Here is a 16,858-nt window from a genome sequence, read left to right as displayed (position 1 = left end):
GCAAAAAATGAATTAACTAGTATTTTAAAGCATTATTACCTAAGTACTTTACACCACTGGTTAGGGGGGAAGGTAGTATGTTTCTTCCCCAGTTTGCATTTGCCGTTTTACAGCTTTCCCTATACAGTAATTTGTTCCAATCTAGCCAACTCATTCCATCTGCTTGAATGTGCCTCCCCTATTAATTAAACCTGTGGTTCAACCAATAGGGGCATATTGTCACGACTTCTGCCAAAGTAGGTTCCTCTCCTTGTTCGGGTGGCGTTCGGGCGGTCGGCGTCACCGGTTTTCTAGCCATCGTCGATCCACTTCTCATTTTCCATTGGTTTTGTCTTGTTTTCCTACACATCTGGTTCTCATTTCCCTCATTAAGTGTTGTGTATTTAACCCTCTGTTCCCCCCATGTCTATGTGTGGCATCGGAGATGATTTTCAAGTAAAGGGAAGGGTAATTTGAAAACGTTAGGAAGGTGGCAAAAACTTTTTTTTTATGACACGTCGTGTTGGACCCCCCCATCTCCCTGTTGCTCAGTAATTATCAAATGGTCCCTAAGAATGCTCTTTTTAATCACAATGTCATTTTGATAACATCACTATTGGATTCCCCAGAGCTGGGAAGAACAGATGGATTAGTAGCTGAAATTGAGGAAATTAAGTGTGTGTGCGTGTGTGTTTGTGTGTGTACAACGCCGAGGCAGTTAATACATTTATCCAACCTTCCAAATTTGCCATAATGTGTGATTTAGATGGCCAGTATAATAGTGAAATGTAGATAACAAGAAGTGAAAATCCATTAAACTTATCTTGGTCTAGAGCTGCATCACAATATCTAGACACGAAGAAATTGATGCAAACTGAGACCATTTACATTATAGATGAGTAATGTTCCCATTGGCTACTCAAACAGCCACCGCCATCACCCTGCCAGTCTCCCAAACACACACAGCTGCCCCTCCCCAGCCCCCACAAAAGAGAAGGAAAACATCCACCACCACTAGTGATTCCATGATGGTGTTGCCATCTGCCACAGCTACAAATAGTGTGAGTTCTCTTTGACCGCAAGCAAGATGCTCTGCATTCACCTCCAGTGCCAGAACTTGTTAGAAAAACCTTTGGCGATCACACGGACATAGAGGCTTCGCCTGTGATCTCTATCACAATGGGCATACAGCTCACCCTCACATTCAGCATCTGCATCTAGGACAGAACATATGGGCAGGGTTGGGGAGTAACTGATTACAGTGCTTTCAGAAAATATTCACACCACTTTACTTTTTCCACATGTTGCTGTGTTACAAAGTGTTATTTAAATGGATCTACACAAAATACTCTGCAATGTCAAAATGGAAGACAAATTCGAACATTTGTATTAAAAATAAATAAAAAAATATGAAAAAATACAACACTATTTAAACTCCTTAGTTAATACATGTTAGAATAGCCATTACAGTGATTACAGCTGTGAGTCTTTCTGTCTCAAAAAGCTGCTGTGAGTCTTTCTGGGTAAGTTTGTAAAAGCTATTCTCATCTAGATTCTGCATCATTTGCCAATTTATCCTTTTGAAATCCTTGAAATCGGTTGTTGATTATTGGTAATCAACCATTTTCAGGTCTTGACATAGATAGTCAAGCAGTTTTAGTCAAAATTGTAACTTAGCCACTCTGTTCTCTGTTTTCTTGGTAAGCAACTCTAGTGAAGATTTGGCCTCGTGTTTTAGGTTATTGTCCTGCTGAAAGATAAATTAATCTCCCAGTGTCTAGCGGAAAGCAGACTTAACCAGGTTTTCCTTTAGGATTTTGCCTGTGCTTAGCTCCATTGCATTTTTTTTATCCTGAAAATCTCCCCAGTTCTTAACGATTAGAAGCATACCCATAAGGGATGAATCAAAATGTACATAATTGGTACCAGGAGGAAAATGGGGGAGGGTCATTAGTTTTCATTTTCAGTCAAGGGGAAGGTTTACTATTGGTATGGTATCAAATATATCAAACACATGGTTTCCAAGTGTTTGATGCCATTTTATTTGCTCTGTTCAATCTATTATTATGAGCTGTCCTCCCCTCACCAGCCTCCACTGGCGCTTATAGGCTATTTAGTGAGGTCTCAGTCAAATGATCCATAGCCTATAGGCTACGAAGTGCATGCTCGTAGAAGCACAGATTAAAGTTATATTTCTAAGATGGTGTACATAAAGCTAGGCTGCATTGCACACTGCAATGGATATTCCAACACTGAGCCCCAGCCTGCGCTGCTCTTGCCGATCTTGTGTGCTGCCTAACCAATGGCTGTGCAGGCCTACGGCGGCAGTTCAATATGAGAGTCAAAGGCTTCTTCTGAAAATTATTAGGCCTAGTCTAAAAAATGTACTATCTTGTGCACAAGACTAACCTATAGCCTATGTTCTGTTCAGTTTGAGAAGGAGAGCGCAAAGATGGGAAAGAGGACCGGAGATCAGCTTTGATAGATTGCTACAACTATAATTTATTTGATTAAAAACAATATATTTCTTGTACAATATGTATTTATCAGAGTTATTGACCTGGTGCTGAAACTTGAAGCCACAGCTCATGTTGCTAAAAGTAGGTAAATTAGAGTAGGCATCATTTATTTCAACCACTAAACAACATCTGTGTCTTTTCCCCATACTTTTCCAAATTTTTTATTTATTCATTTGTTTTCTATAAAAAAATCCAATGGTTGCGGGGAAGTGTAATGGGAAGGTTGCAGCACTTCAGCGGAGCATTGCTGTTACGGTTTTCTAGGTGTGAAGGATAGTCGGACCAAAATGCAGCGTGTAGATTGCGATCCATGTTTAATGAATAACGTGAAACACGAATAAACACAAAACACTACAAAACAAAGAACGTAACGAAAACCAAAACAGCCTATACTTGTGTAAATAAACAAAGAGCTAGGAACAACGACACTAAGGACAATCACCCACGACAAACTCAAAGAATATGGCTGCCTAAATATGGTTCCCAATCAGAGACAACGATAAACACCTGCCTCTGATTGAGAACCACTCCAGACAGCCATAGACTTTGCTAGATAACCCCACTAGCTACAATCCCAATACATACACACCAAAACCCCAAGACAAAACACACCACCATACAAAAACCCCATGCCACACCCTGGCCTGACCCATTACATGAACAAAAACACAAAATACTTAGACCAGGGCGTGACAATTGCTGTATGCCAGAATGTGAGGCATGGGCGAAGTTCAACTCTGTGTTGAGCTTCCACACTTTTCCAACATTAAGAGGTGGATAATACATTTTCTACGTGACAAGTTCACAGTGACAAATGACACCAGGGTCTGCAGCTGTTATTTCCAAGCTGAAGACTTGATCTAGCCTTTGACCAGCACAGGGCGCAGATTATTCAAGAAGGGAGCTCTGCCTGGCCTCTTCAAGTGGAAGGGCTACTCAATCCAAGCATTACGTCCTGCAGTATGTCATAGGAGATAGCGACCATCCTAGGCAGAGGATATTGAGGACGTTGCAGATGATGTGCCCATGCCCATGACGATGGAGCATGACTACTGTTCAGCCCCTGAACCCTCAACCCTTGATATGTCACTGGGGAAAAACGAAGATCTCCACAAGGAGATACAGCGACTGAGGAGACAGGTGGAAGAATTGTCTGTCCGCCAGCATTTCTGTTTGGAGAGATTTGCAGCCTCCGACGACAACATATGGTTATATGCAAGGTAGGTTCATACCATACTATTAGGCCTACACTTTCTATACTTTTACAATGAGCATGGCAACTGCAGTTTACGTTAGTGACCTGACACAGATTCCTTGGTTTTGTGTGTGTGTTACACTAATATTACAACTGTTGCCAGGGCCTTCAGTCTCTGTGGGCTACTCTGTGGAAAGGACCAGAAGGGAACACATGCAGGCCCTGCTATAGACTTGTTTTTATCCATCTTTCCATCTCTCTCTCCCATTCTCTTTCTATCTTTCACTCGCTGTCTCTCTCTCTCTCTCTCTCTCTCTCTCTCTCTCTCTCTCTCTCTCTCTCTCTCTCTCTCTCTCTCTCTCTCTCTCTCTCTCTCTCTCTCTCTCTCTCTCTCTCTCTCTCTCTCTCTCTCTCTCTCTCTCTCTCTCTCTCTCTCTCTCTCTCTCTCTCTCTCTCTCTCTCTCTCTCTCTCTCTCTCTCTCTCTCTCTCTGTGTAGTCTCTATCCCCTCTACCCCCCATTCTGCCTCTCTCAATTCAATATTGTCCCATACAATAATATGTACTCTTCTTTTTTTGTACCCCCCTCCCCAACAAAAAAAGGAGGGTGAGGGGCATTGCATAGGGTCGCAACTCCGACTTTGAAGACCACTTCTCTAAGGGCAAAATGTTTCTGTTATAGTATTGGATGATGATGTACAATATGTTTATGTACAGTATGCTTATGTATGTTTTCACTTCCTTCAAAAGACTTGCAGCCCATAGATTAATTATTTCTCTTCATGACCCACCTCTCTGTGGGTTTGAAGCAGAGGGATTTGGCTCACAGGTTTAACATCAGCCAATCCACTGTGAGTCGGATCGTCATCACATGGGCCAACTTCCTCTACGCTTTGCTTGGTTTCAGAGGGAGGAGTTCAAGGAGGGCTATCTGGACACCCAAGTGGTCATCGACTGCACAGAGTTGCACTGCCAGACACTATCATCTTTGCTTCTTCAAAGTGAGGTCTTCTCCACATACAAGTCTCACTGCACCTCAAACACATGATTGAGATGGCACCTCATGGTGCTATTCCATTTGTGTCTTCTCTGTTTACTGGCTTGATCAGCGACAAGAGCTGCTGAAGCAAGGGGTTTCATGTGGATGACATCGTGCCTTGTTAGGTTCACCAACCAGCTTTCCTCTCGAAAAGGACCCAGATGCCAGCCTTAGATGTACGTCAGACCCAGTCAATCGCCCGATTGAGAGTTCGTGTGGAGAGATGTATTGCATCAGGAGGATGAAGGAGAACAAAATCTTTGACACCTTCATCCCCCTCTCCATTACAGGTAGCATCAACCAGCAGTAGTCGGTAGCTTGGTTCCTGCTCAACTACCAGAATGGACCTCTGGTCAAAGCCAGAGCAAAGGAGAAGTGAGCCCACAACCTCCTGGGCAGCCACCCTGTACACATAGCCAGCCTGAGGACTCTGCACTGTCACTCAAAGCATCTTGATGAGCTCCAATGTCCTAGGTGCCTTTGATTTTGATTTTTGATTGAATCAGTTTATTTCATAATTCTGTTTCCTACGACCTGTTTCCTTGGACCATTTTCCTATTTCTGAAGTAAATGTCTATTTTTGATGTAAATGGTATGTTATACAAGGGGTCCAGACATTATTTGGTGATTTTGCTTGCTATTGAGAAACTTACCCCAGCCGCGATGCACTTCCTCATTGCTTGATGTGCAATATCAGGGCACGCAAAAGACATAAACAAAACCTCAAAAAACACCCAAATAGACACGCTCTCAGTAGATGTACAAATAAAATTGTGTAGTTTTGGCAAGTCTGTTAGGACATCTACTTTGTGCATGACACAAGTAATTTTTCCAACAATTGTTAATTATTATTATTATTATAATTCACTGTATCACAATGCCAGTGGGTCAGAAGTTTACATACACTAAGTTGGCTGTGCCTTTAAACAGCTTGGAAAAATCTCCCATATTATGTCAGGGCTTTAGAAGCTTCTGATAGGCCAATTGAAATAATTTGAGTCAATTGGAGGTGTACCTGTGGTTGTATTTCAAGACCTACCTTCAAACTCAGTGCCTCTTTGCTTGACATCATGGGAAAATCTAAATAAATCAGCCAAGACCTCAGAAAAAATGGTAGACCTTCGCAAGTCTGGTTCATCCTTGGGAGCAATTTCCAAACGCCTGAATGTATCACGTTCATCTGTACAAACAATAGTATGCAAGTATAAACACCACGGGATGACGCAGTCATACCGCTCTGGAAGGAGACGCGTTCTGTCTCCTAGAGATGAACATACTTTGATAAGAAAAGTGCGAATCAATCCCAGAACAACAGCAAAGGACCCTGTGAAGATGCTGAAGGAAACAGGTAAAAAAAATTATTTATCTGTATCCACAGTAAAACGAGTTCTATGTCAACATAACCTGAAAGGCCACTCAGCAAAGAAGAAGCCACTGCTCCATAACCACCATTGAAAAAAGCCAGACTATGGTTTGGAACTGCACATGGGGACTTTTTGGAGAAATGTCCTCTGGTCTGATGAAACAAAAATAGAACTGTTTGGCCATGAAGACCATCGTTATATTTGTAGGTAAAAGGGGAAGTCTTGCAAGCCGAAGAACACCATCCCAACCGTGAAGCACGGGGGTGGAAGCATCATGTTGTGGGGGTACTGAAACTGAAAACTAGAGCGTGCATAAATATTCACCCCCCCCCCCCAAAGTCAATACTTTGTAGAGCCACCTTTAGCAGCAATTACAGCTGCAAGTCTCTTGCGGTATGTCTCTATAAGCTTGACACATCTAGCCACTGGGATTTTTATCCATTCTTCAAAGCATAACTGCTCCAGCTCCTTCAAGTTGGATGGGTTCCGCTAGTGTACAGCAATCTTTAAGGCATACTACTGTACAGATTCTCAAGTGAATTGAGGTCTGGGATTTGACTAGGCTATTCCAAGACATTTAAATGTTCCCCTTAAAACTTCTTTGGGACAGGGGGGCAGTATTGAGTAGCTTGAATGAATGAGATTAAAGCCCAGAATGCCCAGATTAAAGTGCCTGCTACTCAGGCCCAGAGGCTAGAATATGCATGTCATTAGTAGATTTGTATAGAAAACACTCTGAAGTTTCTAAAACTGTTTGAATGATGTCTGTCAGTATAACAGAACTCATATGGCAGGCAAAAACCTGAGAAAATTCAACCAGGAGGTGGGAAATCTGAGGTTTGTATTTTTTCAAGTCATTGCATTTCCAATATACAGTGTCTATGGGGTCATATTGCACTTGTTAAGGCTTTCACTAGATGTCAACAGTCTTTAGAACCTTATTTCAGGCTTCTACTATGAAGGGGGAGCGAATAAAAGCTGTTTGAACCAGGGGTCTGGTAGAATGCCATGAGCTAAGTCACGCATGTGGCCGTGAGAGTGAGCTGCATTCCCTTTCATACCTAAAGACAAAGTAATTGTTCAGTTGGAATATTATTGAAGATTTATGATAAAAACATCCTGAAGATTTATTATATACATCGTTTGACATGTTTCTACGAACTGTAATGGAACTGTTTTGTGCCTGCGCCTTGTGTATTTGGATTTGTGAACTAAACGTGCGAACAAAAAGGAGGTATTTGGACAAATATGATGCACTTTATCGAACAAAACAAACATTTATTGTGGAACTGGGATTGCTGGGAGTGCATTCCGGTGAAGATCATCAAAAGTAAGTGAATATTTATAATGCTATTTCTGAGTTGTGTGACACCTCTCCTTGGTTGAACCATGGCTGTATGTTTTTCTGTGGCTCGGCGCTGACCTAACATAATTGCATGGTGTGCTTTTACCGTGACGTTTTTTTGAAATCTGACACAGCGGTTGCATTAAAGATGTTTATGTATAACACTTGTATCTTACATCAATGTTTATGATGAGTTTTTCTGTACTTTGATGTGGCTCTCTGCGCTTTCACCGAATGTTTGTTTGAGACAATGCATTTCTGAACATAACGCACCAATTTCAAATGAGGTTTTTGGACATAAAGATGAACTTTATCGAACAAATACACGCTTATTGTCTAACATGAGGTCCTGGGAGTGCCATCCGGTGAAGATCATCAAATGTTAGTGATACATTTTAACGCTATTTCTGTCTTTTGTGACACCTCTCCTTCTTTAGAAAATGGCTGAATGGTTTTCTGTGGCTAGGCGCTGACCTAACATAATAGCGGTGTGCTTTCGCCATAAAGCCTTTTTGAAATCAGACACGGTGGCTGGATTAACAAGAAGTTTATCTTTAAAATGGTGTATAATGCTTGTATTTATTTTTTATTTTATTTTATTTCACCTTTATTTAACCAGGTAGGCTAGTTGAGAACAAGTTCTCATTTGCAACTGCGACCTGGCCAAGATAAAGCATAGCAGTGTGAGCATACAACAAAGAGTTACACATGGAGTAAACAATTAACAAGTCAATAACACAGTAGAAAACGAAGGGGGGGTCTATATACAATGTGTGCAAAAGGCATGAGGAGGTAGGCAAATAATTACAATTTTGCAGATTAACACTGGAGTGATAAAAGATCAGATGGTCATGTACAGGTAGAGATATTGGTGTGCAGAAGAGCAGAAAAGTAAATAAATAGAAACAGTACGGGGATGAGGTAGGTGAAAAGGGTGGGCTATTTACCAATAGACTATGTACAGCTGCAGCGATCGGTTAGCTGCTCAGATAGCTGATGTTTGAAGTTGGTGAGGGAGATAAAAGTCTCCAACTTCAGCGATTTTTGCAATTCGTTCCAGTCACAGGCAGCAGAGTACTGGAACGAAAGGCGGCCAAATGAGGTGTTGGCTTTAGGGATGATCAGTGAGATACACCTGCTGGAGCGCGTGCTACGGATGGGTGTTGCCATCGTGACCAGTGAGCTGAGATAAGGCGGAGCTTTACCTAGCATAGACTTGTAGATGACCTGGAGCCAGTGGGTCTGGCGACGAATATGTAGCGAGGGCCAGCCGACTATAGCATACAAGTCGCAGTGGTGGGTAGTATAAGGTGCTTTAGTGACAAAACGGATGGCACTGTGATAGACTGCATCCAGTTTGCTGAGTAGAGTGTTGGAAGCCATTTTGTAGATGACATCGCCGAAGTCGAGGATCGGTAGGATAGTCAGTTTTACTAGGGTAAGCTTGGCGGCTTGAGTGAAGGAGGCTTTGTTGCGGAATAGAAAGCCGACTCTTGATTTGATTTTCGATTGGAGATGTTTGATATGAGTCTGGAAGGAGAGTTTGCAGTCTAGCCAGACACCTAGGTACTTATAGACGTCCACATATTCTAGGTCGGAACCATCCAGGGTGGTGATGCTAGTCGGGCATGCAGGTGCAGGCAGCGACCGGTTGAAAAGCATGCATTTGGTTTTACTAGCGTTTAAGAGCAGTTGGAGGCCACGGAAGGAGTGTTGTATGGCATTGAAGCTTGTTTGGAGGTTAGATAGCACAGTGTCCAAAGACGGGCCGAAAGTATATAGAATGGTGTCGTCTGCGTAGAGGTGGATCAGGGAATCGCCCGCAGCAAGAGCAACATCATTGATATACACAGAGAAAAGAGTCGGCCCGAGAATTGAACCCTGTGGCACCCCCATAGAGACTGCCAGAGGACCGGACAGCATGCCCTCCGATTTGACACACTGAACTCTGTCTGCAAAGTAATTGGTGAACCAGGCAAGGCAGTCATCCGAAAAACCGAGGCTACTGAGTCTGCCGATAAGAATATGGTGATTGGCAGAGTCGAAAGCCTTGGCGAGGTCGATGAAGACGGCTGCACAGTACTGTCTTTTATCGATGGCGGTTATGATGTCGTTTAGTACCTTGAGTGTGGCTGAGGTGCACCCATGACCGGCTCGGAAACCAGATTGCACAGCGGAGAAGGTACGAAGGTATGTTTGAGGAATTTTAATTATGAGATTTCTGTTGTTTGAATCTGGTACTCTGCAATTTAACTGGCTGTTGGCTAGCATCCAACATATCCCAGATGAGTTAAACCATTCAAATGTTTTTTTAGTAGTATGCTTAGGATCATTGTCCTGCTGGAAGGTGAAGCTCCGTCCCAATCTCAAATCTCTGGAAGACGTTTCCCTCAAGAATATCCCTGTATTTAGCGCCATCCATCATTCTTTTAAAATCTGACCAGTTTCCCTGTCCCTGCCGATGAAAAAGATGCCCACAGCATGATGCTGCCACCACCATGCTTCACTGTGGGGATTGTGTTCTAGGGGTGATGAGAGGTGTTGGGTTTGAGCCATAAATAGCGTTTTCCTTGATGGCCAAAAAGCTCAATTTTAGTCTCATCTGACCAGAGTACCTTCTTCCATACGTTTGGGGAGTCTCCCACCTTTGGGCATACTCCAAATGCCCAGCTCTATGGAGCGTAGGGCTTCAACTGGTCCTATGGACAGATACTCCTTCAGGGTTATCTTTGGTCTCTTTGTTGCCTCTGATTAATGTCCACCTTGCCTGGTCCGTGAGTTTTGGTGGGCGGCCATCTCTTGGCATGTTTGTTGTGGTGCCATATTCTTTCAATTTTTTAATAATGGATTTATTGATGCTCCGTGGGATGTTCAAAGTTTCTGATATTTTTTATAACCCAACCCTGATCTGTACTTCTCCACAACTTTGTCCCTGACCTGTTTGGAGAGCTCCTTGGTCTTCATGGTGCCGCTTGCTTGATGGTGCTCCTTGCTTAGTGGTGTTTCAGCCTCTGGGGCCTTTCAGCTTGCGCATAGGTGGACTTTATTTAACTAATTATGTGACTTCTGAAGGTAATTGGTTGCACCAGATCTTATTTAGGGGCTTCATAGCAAGGGGATGAATACATATGCACACACCACTTTTCCATTTTTTATTTTTTAGAAGTAATTTTTTTATTTCTCTTCACCAATTTGGACTATTTTGTGTATGTCCATTACGTGAAATACCAAAAAATTAAAACAATTGAAGTGGGATGAATACTTTTGCAAGGCACTGTAGGCAACCAGTTTAGCAGAATTGCTACACATAAGTAACCTGTATGCTCAACAATGTGTTTATTCAGTGATAAATGGCATAACCATGTAATTAACCAATTTTAGCAGTCAACATCAATGATGAATGAAAATAGCATGCACTCCAAAACTGTACATATATTCAATAAAATCTGTCTCATCTTTCAGGCATAGCCATGTATGAAGTCAAGCATTACATGTAGACATCTAGGCATTTGCAAATAAAAAAATAAATGGTCTGCCTTTTCTTTGACTGTATTTGCCACCCCACTGTCTTTGTAGATGTCCTGGATCAGCATGTCCTCTTCAGCGAACACCACAAAGTCCTCCCACTCCAGCCCTTTATTAGCATCTGGCTTTATTCCTGACAGTAGTAGGCGTGCTGTGGCTTTAGCTCCACTTTCCCGCGCTGGAGCATCAGGTAGGAGCAGTCAACATACCTCTTGGAGTTTGGACACTTGATCTCCAGGAGGCCAAATGGTGGGCTTTCAATGGGGCCGTACGTCAGTCCTTCAGGTGAAGACCCCAGCCAGTTCAATGTGAAAGTTGCTGTACACCTCGGACACACACAGGACAGACAGGTCAGGCAGATCCCCTTGGAGGCCTTTGTAGAGTGTGCTCCTACAAAGGCCTCCAATTATGTAAAACATAATTAGTAATCTCACAGTCAAAGAGTTCCACAAAGTTGGTGTGGAAGTGGTGAAAGAATTGTTTCTATCTATAATAAGGACAAACCATCCAGTACTGAAAACCTTGATGGTAATTTCCCAAGTTTGGTGGTGGAATACATTGTGACTCTTCAATTTAAGCCTAGAAGACGGCGTGTGCCCTCAGACATGGATGCAGGCAAAGGTCATTCCGCTACCCAAGAATAGCAGAGCACCCTTTAATGGTTCAAACAGCCGACCAATCAGCCTGTTACAAGTGCTTAGCAAACTTTGGGAAAGAATTGTGTACAAATTTATTTTACGGAAAACAAATTACCAACAGACTTTCAGCATGCTTATAGGGAAGGTCACTCAACATGCTCGGCACTGACACAAATTTCTGAAAGAGATTGATAGTAAAAAGATTGTGGGAGATGTTTTGTTAGACTTCAGTGCAGCTTTTGATGTCATTGATCATACCCTATTGCTGAAAAAAATCATGTCTTATTATGGATTGAAAGTTACCTATCTAATAGAACACAGACGGTTTTCGTTAATGGAAGCCCCTCTCATGCAAATTCAGTAGTGTTGTGTACTGCAGGGCAGCCAGCCAGGGCAATTATTATATATTTTTTTACAAATGACCTTCCACTGACCTTGAATAAAGCCTGTGTGTCTATGTACGCTGACGACTCAACAGTATACACATTGGCTGCAACAGTAAAATAATGAACTGAGACTTAACATAGAGGTCCAGACAGTTTTAGAATGGATAAATAACAATAGGCTGGTGCTAAATATCCCCAAAACTAAAATAATACTTTTTGGGACAAATCACTCACTCAATTCTAAGCCTTGTTTAGATCTATTATTGAATAATGTGGCTATTGAGCAAGTTGAGGATACTAACCTGCTGGGTGTAAGCCTAAATTGCAGACTGTCATGGTCAAAACATATAGACTCAATGGTTTCTAAAATGGGAATCACTTATTGCACTGTACACGGAGGGAAAGTGTCAGTAACATGGCTTACTTATTGAATGCACTGTAAGTTTGTGACATTAGCATTATCACATAGTATGGAGCAATTTAATATATAATTATACATTACTATTTATTGGACAAGCATTCTAATTTGTAGCCAAACTTGAAACACTGTCTCAACTGACTCATTTAAAGGCAGTCAACAATATACGTGGGTAGTATTGTTAATTCAGATAAGAAAAATATGAGACATCCTCAAAACAGTGTCTGGGAACCATATGCTAGATTCAATTGTATGTCATTATGCACATGTTGGCTATGATACAATATGATATTACAGTTCACCTGTCTATAGAATTTTACATTTCTAGCTAACAACCAGACTTTAGCAACACTCACTCATGCTGTGTGGCTTCTAATTATTTTGTCATTGACCTTCTGTATAACAGGCCACCAAATGCTGACTCCTCCTATGATCTTTGTTTGATACTGAGAAAAAAGACAAATATAAACAGAACAGAACATGTTTCGGATATTAGAATGCTCATGCAGGAAAGGGTTAAGCGATCAATATAAAATGCTAATGTTTGCAATGATAGCTAGCTAGCTTCAGTAACTACTTACTTTCAGCGTTGTCAATGTAGCTCGACACATACATATTTCTAACCTTTTTCTTTCTTGCTCATTGGGGTAACATAAAAAGCATTACCAATCCAATTAACATCATTCACAGTCAGTTGCAGGAGGTCCTGCAGAATGTGGGTGTAAAATGCTATACTGGTTGCTAGCTTGATCAATATTGTCGACGTTGCGAACACACAACCTTCTGGCCCACAGCCCTGTGTGCTATCAAAATTCCTACGTTGCCATGTAATGCTTACATGACAAAGAACAGTTTCTAGAATTGCATATCTAAGGCTCTGGTCTGTCCAAGAAGTGAGGGTAAATGGTAGATATATTCTCTGCAATCCACTTTGTTTTAATTATTATTTTGGGTATAAGGGAGGGTTTAGGTAAAAATATATTTTGCTGAGGGAGGGTCATCCATGTACATTTTTAGAGAGGTCCAATTTTCTCCATGTAACCCTTATTATAAATAACATTCACTCCCTAACATTATGCAGGCACCCCTGTGCTTGAAAATATGGAGAGTGGTACTCAGTAATGTGGTGTATTGGATTTGCTTTGTATTCAGGACAAAAAGTTAATTGCTTTGCCACATTTTTTGCAGTATTACTTTTGTGCCTTGTTGCAAACAGGATGCATGTTTTGGAATATTATTATTCTGTACAAGCTTCCTTTATGTTCACTCTGTCAATTAGGTTAGAAATGTGGAGTCACTACAATGTTGTTGATCCATCCTCAGTTTTCTCCTATCACAGCCATGAAACTATGTAACTGTTAAAAAATCACAATTGGCCTCATAATGATATCCCTGAGCGCTTTCTTTCCTCTCCGTCAACTGAGTTAGGAAGGACGCCTGTATCTTTGTAGTGACTTGGTGTACTGAAATACCATACAAAGTGTAATTAATAACTTCACCATGCTGAAAGGGGTTTTCAATGTCTGCATTTTCTTTTACCCATCTTCCCTTCTTTGCCTACATTTAAAATGGGTTAAATACATTTTTTTTCACTGGCCTATACACAAACATTTTTACTAATTAATAAAAAATGAAAAGCTGAAATGTCTTGAGTCAAAAAGAATCCAACCCCTTTTGTTATGGCAAGCATAAATAAGATCAGGAGTAGAAATGTGCTAAACAAGTCACCTAATAGGTTGAATGGATTGTGTGTGCAATTATTTTTAACATGATTTTTGAATGGCTACCTCATCTCTGTACCCCACACATACAATTATCTGTATGGTCCCTCAGTCGTAGCCCGAGTACCAGTCTCTTTAGGTAACATTCCACTCCACTCTTTGTCTTGTAGTTTGAGATGGCGTGCCCATGTTTTCCTAGCTTGACCATGGTCTCAATGTGTCCCCCTGGAAGTCCAGTTGGGTGACGTGTACCCATAGAAGGGCATACACAGCATCAGCCCCTGACCGTCGGGATGCCTCCACCGTCTTGACCTGCCTGCTGTAGATTAATCCCATGCTGCGGAATTCGTCCTTTATATCTGTAGGTGTTGCGAAGAAGAAAACAAGAGAAGAATAATACTTGATTATCCATACAAGACAGACATTAATATGCAAACATACTGTATAAACACACAGTTAGACAGGCTGGATCAGCAGCCAAATGAACATACATAAACATATCCAAAAGTATGTGGACACTGGCTTGTCAAACATTTCCTAATTGTTTGCATTAATATGGATTTGGTCCCCCATTTGCTGCCTTAACAGCCTCCACATTTTTCTAGAAAGGCTTTACGCTAGATGTGGTTGGAACATTGCTGCGGGGACTTGCTTCTATTCAGCCACAGCAGAATTAGTGAGGTCGGGCACTGATGTTGGGTGATTAGGGCTGGCTCACAGTCGGCGTTCCAATTCTACCCAAAGGTGTTCGATGGAGTTGAGGTCAGGGCTCTGTGCAGACCAGTCTCGACACCGATCTCGACAAACCATTTCTGTATGGATATAATTTTGTGCAAGGGGGTATTGTCATGCTGAAACAGGAAAGGGCCTCCCCAACTGTTGCCACATTTTCTTTTAGGCACTCCATGCTTCAGCACTCGGCGATCCTGTTCTGTGAGCTTGTGTGGCCTACCACTTCGCGGCTGAGCCGTCATTGCTCCAAGATATTTTAAGTTCTAAATAACAGCACTTACAGTTGACCGGGGCAGCTCTATTTTATTTTTATTTAACTTGGCAAGTCAGTTAAGAACAAAATCTTATTTAGAATGACGGCCTACTTGTAAAGTCCCCCCTGGCCAAACCCTCCCCTAACGATGCCGGACCAATTTTGTGCTGCCCTATGGGACTCCCGATCATAGCCGGTTGTGATACAGCCTGGAAACAAACTGGAGTCTGTAGTGAAGACTCTAGCACTGCGATACAGTGCCTTAGACTACTGCGCCACTCTGGAAATTTGATGAACTGACTTGTTGGAAAGGTGGCATCCTATGACATTGACATGTTAAAAGTCATTGAGCTCTTCAGTAAGGCCATTGTACCAGTTGTTCTCGGGAGATTGCATGGCTGCATGCTCGATTTTGCACACCTGTCAGCAACGGGTATGGCTAAAATAGCCAAATCCAGTCATTTGATGGGGTGTCCACCAGTGGCGGTCAGTGCCGTTAAAGATGAGGGAGCACTGTATTTTTTTCATGAGCATGGCCTTATTTCTATTACAGCATATTGGATGACTGTCATTCATATTCTATTCACCCAGTTCAATGTAACAGCGATAGGTTTAGGGTACTACATGATACTCAAATTTTCCCAATACCCATCATGAGGTTGCTACAACCTAGCCTATGAATGACGTTTACAACGACAGACAGTGACACAGTGACATTCAATACTGCCTTGCACACGCTTGCGTGCATCTAGCTGATATAGGTTGTAATAATTTGTCCAACAGTTGCAAACGAGAGTTCCTATCGGACATATTCAGGTATGTTTATCCCCGTTCTGTTCCCTTTGCTTCCGTTTAAGAAATGTTTTTCAACAGAATTAGTGGAATGAATCCACAGCTGATAACGCGTAAACACAGTTCACTTTCATAGCAGCCATGTTGTATTCCTTCTCACATTTTTGTGCTCCCCTCCTCGCTCCTGTTCCCTTTGCTTTTGGACTTCAATGCAATAAATTAGCTTGCATTGACTTGGAAGAGTTCCGGTTTTGTGTTGGCGAGTCATAGCCAGCTAGCTAACATAGCATCCCTCTGTTTGAGCATGGTGTTTCAGTAGGCTAAGTAAGTGAACCTGAAAGTGAATGAAAAATGACAATTTCTATCTCTCTATTTCTCTTTTACTTCTCCTATATTTGGAAGAAATTAATTTGTTCAAAGTTGTTCAACTATTGTTTTTCTCTCTTTGAGTCCTTTGTAAAATAGTGTGTTTTTTATCAGTTAGTTGCTGATATGTGATTATATTTAGTATAGTTTTAGTTTTATTTCATGAAATTCTCTGAAAGGATGGTCCTCCCCTTCCTCATCTGAGAAGCCTCCACTGGTGCCCACATTGCTTTGTATACATTATGAACATAGGAGGTTGGCATGGTTAAATAAATCTGCCAATTATTTAACAAGCTTCAGCACGTTTAGAAGCTTATTAGTCTTCACATCTTTCCAAATCTGTAGACGTTGGACGATTAAAAGAAATGTCACTACTTTAGTCAACTTTAAACTGAGTTGGAGCGTGTGACAGGCTTCTTTCTTTGTCTGCTAAACAACCTTTAGGAGGCAGGCCACGGCCAGGTTGCAAACTAACAATGTAAATATGTAACTGTATGAGACTGGGGGTTAAACCATGACTGCATTATGGAGCAAGATAGCTGCCAAAAGGTTGAACGTACGTAGCGTTAGGATCATAAGAAAATCCAT

Source organism: Oncorhynchus kisutch, linkage group LG5, assembly GCF_002021735.2.
Source record: "Oncorhynchus kisutch isolate 150728-3 linkage group LG5, Okis_V2, whole genome shotgun sequence".
Taxonomy (NCBI): domain Eukaryota; kingdom Metazoa; phylum Chordata; class Actinopteri; order Salmoniformes; family Salmonidae; genus Oncorhynchus; species Oncorhynchus kisutch.
The sequence above is the reverse complement of the archived record's forward strand: the minus strand, read 5'-3'. Positions refer to the sequence as shown.